At 33.9% G+C, this 13,548-nt stretch overlaps 1 pseudogene; it reads right to left on the bottom strand.

Moving 5' to 3' along the window:
- Positions 1-13,548, bottom strand: part of LOC115874907 — a 52,034-nt pseudogene that overhangs the window by 15,863 nt on the left and 22,623 nt on the right.

Genomic DNA, 13,548 nt, shown 5'->3' with positions numbered 1-13,548 from the left:
TAATGGGTTTCGTGTCTTGTCTAGGCCGATTAAAAGATGTACAAATCATATTTTTAATCATACATATGTCAATTTTTTCAAATGGAACAAGGGTGACTCGTTAGCATATTTGGAAAAAGCATTTTTTTATGAATATATTGATACCACACACTTGGTATTTCGAGTCAAATTGTCGTTATGAACCACGTGTTACAATTACAATTAAACCATATGCGAAAGTGTCAAAAGTTGACATATGATATGTCATTCTATTCAGAGTGTCATTTTCTATCAAATAAAGTAGAAATATACCGAGGGTGCCGTTTAAAAATTAAAAGTTATAGTCATTTCCGGTGAAACAGAAAGTGACCAAAAACAATTGAATGCGTCAATCAATCCTAATTTATGTCATATACTAACATACTAAATCTTGTTTTTTTATTTGAAAATATAAAAAAATTATGGGGTTGAGCCACTTTTGGGACGCACCCGGTATAATAAAGACAGTACCGAGTTAAATAAATGTAGTTTTCATTTTATCCCCTTCCTATCACCTTCCTTGCTTTAATGGAACAGATTTATGTTTTCTCTATTTTACATAATAAGACATCACTTAACCAGAAAAAAAATTACAACAATCATATTTTTTTTTCTCTCTCTGTCGCCGATTCTATTATATCTGTGGAATAGATCCTGTTTTCATTAATATTAGGGGTTGTAAATGTTTGACTAAATTAATAATTTATTATTAATTTCAAAAATTACCTAATTTCAATTATAAAATTTCTTCTATAACGTGTATTTTATTATTTTTATCCTTTTTGGACTCTAAATTGTTTTTTCTAAACTTATATTTAAAAAACCTGTCCTAAATCTTAATAAAATATAAAAAAGTTTAAATACGATATATTTTTAATTTAATTATAGCTTCATTAAAATAAAAAAATTACCCGGCTATGATACGGAGAGTTCAGGTGTACTTGAGAAACAAAGACAGTGTTGTGTTTCTCGGCAGAGTCGTCAGGGAACGACCGTTACGACAGAGACAACCTATCTATCGCTCGTGTCGCACTCGTTATAACCTAAAACAATAACACAACAATAACAAGACAGTGTCTGACCGCATGTTCCAGCTATTTATGAATGAGATGCTCAGTCTATATTTTATTTTAAGTCTATGTTTGATACACTTCCAACGAGTATTTATGAATGAGATGTTCGGTCTATCTTTATAATGTCTTTGGGCCAGGCAATGTACTGCAAAGGCGGCCTGAACGATAAAGCTGGACATCTATGTGGGCCTTAAAACATTTCAAGGACCTGAATCTACTTTAATAGTTGCAAAGTAAGATTTTTTTGCCGGATTTCTTGGTATTTTTTAGCATCAGTACAACTTCATGATAATAAAAATGGTTAAAAATTATAGCAAAAGAGTTGAATATTAAATAACTGAATTAAAGGGGGTTGTCTTGAAAAGATTTCTGCTATTATATAATTGAACTAAATTAAAAATTCAATTTAGTTTCTTTCGTATACTCTTTCTCTTTATATTATCTTCTCTTTATCGGTAATGTTCTATACGCCTTTGGAAATACTGTAACTCTATATTATGAAATAGTTTGAACACTTTTGTAAGTTTCAAAGTACTTACTACAAGGAGTTGCTTTAAGTTGGTTTAAAACAAAGTTTCTTTACACAAGAAAAATATAAACTTTTCAATTAAAGTCCATATTCTGCAAGAACTGTGTTATTGTTCGGATAGATTTTAAATATTGTTTCGGGTTTCAATATTTTACATAAACATAAAAATTCGACCAATGCTGATGTAGGTATTGAAAAAAATTTAAAAAAATATCAGACAAATATTGTTTCTTTCTTTAAAGATTAATTTGCATTAATTTACGTAAAATGCTATTTATTTAAAGATGTCCTATGTAGAAAGTGACTGTAGTAAAAATCTATTATAAAAGTGCAAGACTATACAGTATGTTCCCGGATTGTCTTTACAAGATTACAGTTGAGGGTTGGAACCTTTGGTGTTAAACAACAAAATAAAAACACTAAATCACCACAATACACCAAAACACTTTTACTTTTACACTGAAAGACTTTTACTTTACAAGAGGAAAAAAAAAAGCTTTTCTATTATTGATATTTTGAGAAAATGTATTCTTCTAATGTAATCTAAAATGTTTAATCCTGTTTATACTTTTCCAAATTTCCATACCGTTTTAGAGAAAATTGAAAAAAATCATGGAGAAAAATATGGTTGAATTTTTTGTAAGTTCTATATCCCAAAAAGCGTTTCTATGGTAATATCATTTAGTTTTTGTTCTTTGATAGTATTTATATTATAAGTAGTATTTTGTCTATGGTTAGTATTCATTTTAATTAACGTCATTGGTATTTTTAGTTAATGCTATTTTATTTAAAAAAGCATAAAATTTATAATCACCTTTTCTGTAGCACTGAACAGTAGCGTAACTTCAAATGTGAGGCCCCCCGTAAGATTTTTTTGGGGCCCTTATATTAAAATTAAAAAAACATTAAAAAAACATAATATAGCTTTATGTGGGTATATCAAGTCATTTAATATATAAAAACAAAAATTTAACTTATTCCACATAAGAAAAAATAATAATAAAGGAACATAAAAAATAAAACATTACAAAATAAGTCAACATAAAACAAAACTTAGGTACTAAAAGAAAACTAAATAATAAAAATAAATAAACAAAAATTGAATTTTTCTAATAAAAATATGATTCAAATTAAAATAAATTAACAGGAACAAATAAAATGTAAAAAAGGAACAAATAATGCGGGGCCCTCAAAATCACGAGGCCCCCCCAGCGGGTGCAGCGGGGCCTACGCTACGCTACTGGCACTGAACCAAATAAATTTTGTGCTTTTTTAATCAACAACAATCTATCAAAGGATGAAAACAAAATTATGTTACCAAGAATCGCGTTTTGATTTTTAGGACTTGGAAAAAATTCAACTATTTTTCATGTTTTTTTTTAATTTTCTCTAAGGCGGTATGGAAATTTCAAAAAGTACAAATGGGATTAACCATTTCAGAATAAGCAAATTATGGAGAATGCATTTTTCCCAAAATGTCATTAATAAAAAAGTTTTTCGTCTTGTAAAGAGAATCCGGGGACATACTGTAGAGTGTTGCAGCAAGACTAAGACCAAGACTACTTATTAGACTGCAAGACCAAGATCAAGACCAAGAAAGTGTTACTCTTGGTCTTGTATTTGCTTATCACTAAAGATACAAAGAAATCAATGAAATAAAAAAATTTCCTTCAATTTTTCCCTTAACTATTAATTGTAGGACGTGATATTTTTCATTTCTCAATATATGTTCTAAATACGATGTTTTTCTTGTTTTTATTATATTGAGCAGTTCTCTTTCCCAACCTATTCTGTTGTAAACTTCGGTATTTGGACTGGACTGTCCATAGAATTTTAAGTATTCTTCGATATATCCATGTTTCAAACGATTCGAGGCCATTCATCTCTTGAACTTTCAGTGTCCATGTTTCTGCTCCGTATAATATGATTGACCAAACGTAACACCTATATAATAATCTTCTTCTTCTTCTTAAAGTGCCTTCTCTATTCAGTGAAGATCGGCAACAACTATGGCAAATTCCTCTCTATTTTTCGCTCTTCTCAGCAAAGTATGTGAGTCCAGGCCTGTCCAATCTCTGATGTTCTTCAGCCAGGAGCATTGCCGTCGTCCGGGTCCGCGCTTTCCCTCAATTTTACCCTCGATGATGAGCTGAAGGAATTCATACTTGCTATGTCTCATGATATGGCCCAAATAGGCTGCTTTCCTCTTTTTTATTATGTCGAGGAGTTCTCGGTCCTTGTTCATTTGGTTTAGAACTCGTTCATTCGAGACACGGTCAGTCCATGGTATTCTCAGCATTCTGCGATATACCCACATCTCAAATGCTTCCAACTTATTCATTGCGCTTACTTTGAGTGTCCACGACTCAACCCCGTAGAGAAGTGTGGAAAGTACGTAGCACTTGACGAAGTTGTCTTTTATATGGATGTTGAGACGTTTATCGCACAGTAGGTTCCGCAATTTTAGGAAGTTTGATCTAGCCATCTCAATTCGAGCTCTGATCTCAATGTCTGGGTTTAGGTCTTCACTAATCCAACTGCCCAAATATCTAAACTTTGAGACTCTTGCTATTGGTGTCCCACCTACGACTACCTCCGTTGCCTGTCTTGCATCTCTATTTATCACCATGACTTTTGTTTTGTTTGTATTTATCCTGAGACCCATTGAGTCGCCCACCGAGGACAGTCTATCAAGAAGTCTTTGCAGGCCCTCAGTGGTGTCTGCAATAACGACGGTATCATCAGCATATCTCATGTTGTTAATCAGCCTGCCATTCACTTTTATGCCGTCTTCTGATCCCTCAAGCGCATTTCGAAATATTAGTTCGGAGTACATATTGAAGAGCATAGGGCTCAATACGCATCCTTGCCTAACTCCACGCTTGATAGGTATTGCTGTTGTTTCAGTGTCCTGTAGTTTTACTGTCGCTACTTGTTGTTCGTATAGCTTTTGGATAATTTTCAGGTCTTGGGTATCCAGGCCTCTTCTTTCAAGGATGCTCAGCAATTCCCTGTGGTTGACGCAGTCGAATGCCTTCGTGTAGTCTATGAAGCATAGGTGTACCTCCTTTCGTTGATCTCTGCACTTCTGCAAAAGCACCGATAGCGCAAACAGGGCTTCTCTCGTCCCCAGTCCCTCGCGAAATCCCATTTGCTGTTCACTTATGTCTAGCTCACATTTTCTTCGGATTCGATTATGCAGAACCTTTAAAAACAGCTTTAGGACTTGACTCATCAGACTTATTAAACGAAACTCATCACATCTTTTTGCACCAGTTTTTTTAGGAATAGGTATAAATGTCGACCTAAGCCAGTCCTGCGGTATGTTTCCGGTATTGTATACAGAATTGAAGAGGTTTACAAATAACTTTAAATTGTCTCCGTTTATTAGTTTTATCAATTCTGGGTAGATGTTGTCCGGTCCAGCTGCTTTCCCGTTTTTGGTGTTCTTTAAAGCTCTCTCGATTTCTGAGATCATTATATCTGGACCATTTTCAGTTTCTATTTGGGAGTGAAAAGAGGGGCCACCGTCATCGAACAGTTCCCTTATGTAATTGGTCCATACCCCCTCTAGTTTTTGTTCGGTTAGGATTGGTTTATTCTCACCGTCCACGATTCTGATACATGTTCGAGGTTTGTGTTTCCCAGTGACTAATAATTCCCAGTATATAATAATAGCTCCCGTATATAGCGTTTAACGCCTTGGGAGTAGCAAGGTACAGCTTGCCAAGAAGCCGTTCGGTATACAAGGGAGGTAATGTCGCTAACACTACGCTTCAACCCCCTATTATTACCTCAGTATTGTGAACCCCAAGTACTCATTTAAGGCTCCGTCGGCTGATGAAATGCCTGGTGTAGGATTCGTACCCACTACCTTGAGATTGGTAGACGAGAGCCTGTACCTCTACGCCACTGGGCACCTCCAAACGTAACACCTGACGAGCCTAATTCTCAACCCAAAGTACAATCTGGAAATAGTTCTGGAAAACGTTCCTCATTTTTAAAAATGCATTTCTGGCCTGTTCTATCCTCGTTTTTATTTCCACGTCATTATTCAAGGTGTTAACGATCCAGGACCCCAAATATTTGAACTTGTATACCTAGACCTGTTCTAAGATATTGCCCTCTATTTTAATGCGAATTGGTACATTTTGGTTCTTTCCAAATACCATGATTTTGGTTTTAGAGGAATCGATCTTCATCCCGTACTTCTTACAGGAGTATTGTAGTCGCTCCACTAAACTCTTGAGTCTAACATCAGAGTCTGCAATAAGAATGGTGTCACTGGCAAATCTAATGTTGTTAATGACTTCGCCGTTAGATTTAATACCGCAATCTGCTGTAGAGAAAGCTTCCTGAAAAATCGACTCAGAATAAGCATTTACGTATATAATTAAATAATTAATATGTTAATATTATATTTTATAATAACGAAGGATACAGCACATCCCTGTCTTACTCTCTGTATGTTGACTGAAATGGAATTGTCATTTTCAACTTTAATGGGTGTGTTTGATGCCAATATATATTTTTCAGAAGTGTTACATTTTTGCTTACAACATCTTTAACCATATTTAAGTTTCAGATAACGTATCATGTTTCTACCCATAATTAAAAACTAATAACTTATGTATTAAGGTAAGTAAAAAAATTTGCCGGATACTGATGTGGCAAAATCTATCTATTTATTCGATACTTGAGTATCCGATACCATAAAGTATCCACTAACCAATACCAATTAAAATTGCTATTGTATAGTTTTGTTTTTCGATATTTGATTTACTTCTTTTATATTATAGATTATATAATTTTGCCTGTTTTACATAGTGGTTAGAGGTAGTGTTGTAATAGTATACTTCCTACAAATAGTCAATTTTGAATCTTAAGCAATTGAGTACTCAGTAACAAATACGAGGTAAGGAATACTAGAATAATTGAATAAATACTAGTATCGCAAAGTATCGATATTCTACCCCGCTATCGGCGGACATCCTGTATATGCAACAAATCTAATTTAACGATAGTTAAGAATTTAAGCTGGACCGAATTGCTCATTTAGATCGTTATCGAAAAGGTAATACATCCAAGTTGAAATTAAAGTCTTCCAAATGGTAAAAACAACGCGGAAAAGAAAATTAAGCTTTTCTAATTTGTCTCTGTCACCTGGGAATTTAGAATGTTCCAATATAAAAAGGGTACAAGGTATTAACAACTAATTTATTATAAAAAAAAACTAATACTAATTTTTAGATAATTTGAGGTACATAAAAAATGTTTTGCTTTACACTATTTTGGTTATAGATTAATTATTAATTTAATTTGTAATGTATTGATAAATTATGCTGCGTCATATCTAAGTCCTCTTGCATTTGGGATGAACAAGTGTCATACGTGGGGATAACACATATGAACGCATATATGTGATTTGTACCGTATGATAGAAAAAAAAACGGCTGGGAAATAATAAGCGATAATAACTTTGGCGAGGTTATTTTTAGATGTCATTTACTAAAAATTACTTCCTCGAGGAGATGCGAGACCTTGTCGTTGGTGGGGAATCTCCTAGTCAAATGCTAGGGAGAACATATGTGCATTTAGAAAAGTTAAAAAATGACAGAACCTTTCCAGACACAGAAATCTATTTCCAAGAAAGATCGTATTTTAAATTTCAATCTAGAGTGTCGTGTTAAAAATACTAATTTTTAATCAAGAAGCCTTGGAAAAAAATAAATTTGATCGTCTAATGTTTTTCGTGTCCCAAATCGTATTTTTACTAATATGTCAATTTTTTCAAATAAAACACCCTCGTTCCATTTTTTTCATTAGCATGTTTGGAAAAGGCATTTTTTATTAATAATTTGGTACCACACACTTCGTATTTCGAATCAAATTGTCGTTATGAACCGTATATTACAATTTCAAATAAACCATATGATAAAACGTCAAAAGTTGACATATTATATGTCATTCTATTCAGAGTGTCATTTTCTGTCGAATAAAGTAGTCGAGGGTGTCAAAAAACCGAGGGTGTTATTTAAAAATTAAAAGTTGTAGTCATTTCCGGTGAAACAGGAAGTGACCAAAAACAATTGAACACGTTAACCGATCCTAATTTATGTCATAAACCAAATCTCGTTTTCTTATGTGAAAAAATAAAAAAGTTACAGCGGTGAGCCACTTTTTAGACGCACCTGGTATATTTAGAAGAAATATAATATGATGAAATTACAATTTATAACTTTTGCTACAACACTTACCTGACACACAACGTAAGATCCTTTAAAACTGAAAAGAGGCTTATGGAAAACTTTAAACTGGAACCTTAGTTTTCCCATGTCATCCGCTACTCTCATGCAGTCTATTAACGTTGTTAACCAGTTGACAATTTCTTCGTTGGCATATGTTATTAATCCCTGGCCTATGTGGTGTTTTCCTTCGATTATGAAGTTAAGAATTCCTAAAACAACAATTGTTTTATTGTATTGTAAGTATTTATTTTATTATATATTTCAAAGATACCCTGTAACTTGTTGATGAAGCTGGAATCTTAATTATTAGTGATAGTAAGATGACATATTACAAATGGCTATATTACGAATATACAGGGTGATTTTTTTTTTAAATTTGGAATTTTTTAGAAAAAAAAAAATTTTTTTAGCTTTTAGTTAAAAACGTAATTTCTTGATAATATACCAACATAGACAGTGGATTGAATTTACAAGGAAGGGAGGAAATTTGCAAAGTAAAATAACTTAGTTATTTTGGACTGGTCAAACGGTAAAGAGAAAATATATTTCTTTTATCGAGATCTACCAGCCCTGAAAATATTTGCACTTATTTAAGACTCACCCTGTGTATCTAATAAATATACCTTATAGTTTATGAATTATAGCTAGTCAAAGTTTGTTCTTTATTTCCGACAGTAACTCATTCACTCATCATCAAAGGTATAGAAGTCTGACTATCTTCAAATTTTAAATTTGAGTTAGACTACAAAGGAAGGGAAAAAAATCCCAATTTTTTTTTTAATTAAAAATAGCGTCTAACAACTACCGATAACTGACTATCCGGTCGACACCGAAGTTGCACGAATGAGTTTTCATTGTTTTGGTTTCAACTTTTTTTAGTGATTCTCTGTTTTTTATTTTAACTCGGACTGCTTTGAATGTCTTGATGCTAAAATTGAATTAACCGTATCGATCGGCTGTGTCGTAATATAAATAAATAAATAGATATGTAGGTCTTTTATTAACAATAATATGGCATGTTCTAACATATGCTATTCTACCTAACCGTCGACAATAAAGTAAATCGTAAATGTAACATAGTTTCTGTTAAAAAAAAATAAATTTACAAAATGTATAAAGAATTAATTTATAACAGAGTATGCATAATAATAATAATAATAACCAAGCATCTCAGAATATTAAACACAAGTTCAAATTTACTAACTTCTCATAAGACTTATTTTTTCAAAGATTTAACGTTCTTTTAAAACTGGAAAATGAGGCGGCAATCTTGATGTCATCTGGCACCTGGTATACGTATACGAATTTTCGAAGAGCCCCATCTTTTCATGATATTTTGACGACGTTTCGTGCACTATGAAACTCCATCATCAATGCCGAAAAAATCGTCCAATTTAAATGAGATTTGGTATGTGTTTGGTGTAATGAGATTTAAATGAGATTTGGTATATGAATGGACCAAGGCTACCTTGACCGTGTACAACGCGTGTCACTGTAACAGTTTTGACGTAAGAAACGTCAAAAGTTGGCGTCGTTTGATCTCGACCTTAGTAGTAATTGGTAGGTTTTGTGAGCAACGGTACACTGGGTCCCACCCTGTAAGGTTGGATAAGTACGTTTTGTTTACACCTTCATCAGGTTGGTTCTAAGGATTTGATCTTGAGGAAAAATGTGGGTCGATTTCGGCATAATTGGGAACGGGCTAGAGGATGTCGCCCTCAACGTTTCAAACCGCGATGCTTGCCTCTAAATGGACGAAATCGTCAGTATTTTTCTTCATTATGAGTCGATTGAAACCAAACTCGGCGCGTGGATAGAGGCACCCGAATGGAGTCCGCAGATGGACAGACGAACAGACGATCATTTCAGTACAAATTTTGTGCAAGTGAATGAAATTATTTATTAATTTTTAATTTATTACTTTTTCAACATTTTTAACTATACTTTTTCAAACATGTCTTTCAAATCAATCAATTTAATAGCTGTTAATAAACAGTTTCACTTCAAATATGCGCACATAGTGCACACACAATTTTTTTGTAATGGAAGAATTGCGTTGTGAGACATTTTTTTACATTCTATGTTTTTTATGAGATTAAAATTATTACCGAAATAAAGATATCTAATATTGATACGATCACTATAAATGTTGGTAGGTAATTGATTAGATAAGTGGAAGGACTGCGATGCATTTTTTACATTTTATGTTTTTGTTGGGATTTACTCTCAATTAAGCAGTCTATTAAACGGTACATTTAAACTTTTGTTAATGCAGGATCTCTCTAATTTATTCTTTATAATTAAAATTAAAAACCTGTAGTTCGAGATTTATTTCAACTAAATTTAGCAAAAATAGCATATTAACATTTAAGCAAGCTCTGCTATATAGAATCAAAACATACCTTTGACACAATTTTCTGTTAAGAGAGTTTCTTCGTCCAAATGTACGATCCAGTCACTATTATCAAGCATATTGATTTTTTCTTCCAAACAATATTGCAAAGCTCTCGCCTAAAAAGTAATTTACCTACATTTATTTTATGATAAGCAAATTAATTAAAACTCACCTTAAACAAAGCACCAGTCTTTGTTTGATATTCGGGAAAGACAACTACTTCTCGCACTCTGGGATGTGGATTGAGACCGATTGGTTTATCCGATACCACTTCTAAAAAATATTTAGATTTAATAAATTTGGTCAGGTTTTTTCCAGAAGCACATCTTGACCCATCAACGCTCCTACAAAAACAGTTGCCGTCATTATTACGGTCTCCGTGTCATAAGACTACTATTCGAAACAAAACAAAAGACGGTAGATATGCCAATGCATATGCAAATGATTAGAATGGTCATTGGAGGAATCAGTACTGGGAGAATTGTCAGCTCAGGTGCTTGGAATACCCTCTAAAAGGAACTACCACTCCACTAACTGCAGTGGATAACATACCCAGAATGTACAACTTTCAGAAACACCTCAATATAGTATTGAACAGGAAATTAATTGGAAGAGAGAAAGGTTTGTTCAGCAGTTAAAAAAACGCCATATTACCATAACTTGGTATACTAATGCTTCCAAAACCAAATCTGGAACAGGGATCGGAATATTTGGGCCGATCACTAAATATTCTGAACCAATGGGCACCTACTCCAGCATCCTACAGCCAGAAATATATACTCTATCAAAAGATGCGTACAACTTATCTTAGATGGGAACTATCGGAAGCAAGAAAGTGGGACTCAAGAACTTCATCCTGGAATAACCATCATAACCTGGAATAAAAATCATCCAACTGCCTGAGACACTCAAAGAAATTTCTCAAAACCTCGACAAACCGAGACCAATCAAAGATTTTCCTTAATTTAAGCAAGAACAATCTTCGGAGTGTCACGGGGTTTTTAACAGGACACTGTCTCCTCGATAAACACTTCAGTAGATTGAAGCTAAGAAAAACGGCGAATGCATATTCTGTGGTGAAAATTGGGAAACACCAGAACACCTCATCATTCAGTCTGCCAAGACGACAACCATTCGTGCTATAAACTTTGATACTACTGATATCGGAGATGGAGAGCTACCCCTCAAGAAAGAGGACAGTAGTATTACAATGATGCTCCTATGATAACTTACTGGCTTCAAAAAGATGTTAAAGATGGTGGCCATTTCCTGGCCTATCCAGATTCGGAGTGCAAGGACCTCTAAGAAGATAATCCTGGATTATCCATCTTTAACGTCTTTTTGAAGCCAGTAAGTTGTCATAGGAGCATTATTGTATATCTACTGGGGACATAATAGATCTGTAAGATCGCGGTGATTAATCCCCTCCCACTCATTCTACATTCTACATAAGAGACAAAAATTGCATACCAAAGGAAGATTATAAAACTAACTAAAAGGTATGGTTCCTTCCACGCGGTCGACGGATACGGCTGTTAATATCAGTAAAATATCACAAGCCAGTATACTTCACACAGTGATGTTTTACAAAATACCAGTACAAAACTTAGCATCTTAATTTCTTACCTATAATAAAACTCTCTAGCCCAACATCGGAACATGTTTTCAGGTTGCGACTGACGTTCTCTTTTACCAAATCAGGAAAATCTCCCCGCGTTACTATTCTAATGCATATCGCTGGTGCCAATAAGGGTGCGTTCTTCAACACCACTTTATCTGAAAAAAAAGCAAACATAAATTTAAATAATATTATCCACAAGCTTGTTTCATCTATGTAACCGTAGAGGAGCTAAAAGCAAAAGTAAAAAAACGTCATAAATGTATATTTATTTCCTCAGTAGTTTATACAGGTACGGACGAAAAGCTATTACTCTTTAAACCAGTTTAAAATATGTAGGTGGCGCCCTCTACAAGTAGGAGTTATATTGACCTCGAAATCAAATTTCTCATCTCTCTCTCTCCCTCTCTCTCTCCCCCCCCCTCTCTCCCCCCTCTCTCTCTCTCCCTCTCTCTCTCTCACACAGACACCAATTTTCATCCAAATAGTGAAGTTACTTCAGAAATTATTTGGAAAAAAATCCAAATAAAAATTAAACTTCTACACCCTATTACCAAAGCTATTACACACTATATCTCCGGTAGGTATTTTGGGACTAACATTTATACGAACTTCCCTACTTATTTTTATCTGCAGAATATGCTGTCGAAGTTTTCGGAATACAATTCAGACCACCTTGTATATTGATTGAGTAGAGACCCGCATATATGCGCGTTCTCACTATTCTCACTTCCATCAGCTGCTGACTGACAGGGTTCTATTATCGACGAGTATGACTGTTTTTATTAATAAATACCGTATGATCGAATAAAAACGGCGTCAGCGATGGCTATGAAATGACGATCGATGACATTTCCCATATAATTTTACATATATAAATAACAGCGATTCATTTCATATCCATCGCTGACGCCGTTTTTATTCGATTGTACGGTATATTTTCTACACGAATAACCTTGCATAGGCCCTCGCGGCCGCAGTGGAGTCTTATTCAATACAATACAATGCAATTACCTTGCAAAGTTTAAGCCTTCAGAAATCACTTTAAATGACAACATTTTTTTTTGCAGCGCGTTTGAGGTCCCGCTAACGCTTTGAGTCCCCATACTGCTCTGTCTGACTCTTATATTTTTGTTTTACATTACATTCGAATGTCATCTACAAATGTTCAGCCCTTATAGGGCCAGCTATCCCGGAACTGGAACTGCTGACTGCACCTTTGTATTTTAACACTAAAATGCAATCGATTTTGAAAATGTGAGTCTTCAGAAAACACTTACATGTTTTTGCACCTGGCTCTTGGACTATAAGAAAGAATGAAGCCGTATTGAAATTTTAAATTAATACGAAAAATACAATAAAATGGCGGCCTGTGCAACAATTTTATTATCACGGTATATTAAAATTAATGGACAACGATTCGTTATTTAAATAAAAAACTCTAAAAGCCGGAAAAAAACTAATTAATGTCTTTCTAAATAAAACCTTTTTATTTATAAAGTATCATAACTTACACGACACCAACTGAAAAAACACCTTTGAAATTTATAAAATCCCCAATCCTGTTTCAATATTAAGCGCTCCCAAAAGCAATTAGCTAACAGTTTTCTTTAATACTCTTCAATTTAATCGACCTACAACTTTTTTGCGGACTTTGCATTGATTCT

This window comes from Sitophilus oryzae, unplaced genomic scaffold (genome assembly GCF_002938485.1).
Source record: "Sitophilus oryzae breed Bouriz unplaced genomic scaffold, Soryzae_2.0 scaffold_1307_pilon_pilon, whole genome shotgun sequence".
In the NCBI taxonomy this organism is placed as follows: Eukaryota; Metazoa; Arthropoda; class Insecta; order Coleoptera; family Curculionidae; genus Sitophilus; species Sitophilus oryzae.
The sequence above is the reverse complement of the archived record's forward strand: the minus strand, read 5'-3'. Positions and strand labels throughout refer to the sequence as shown.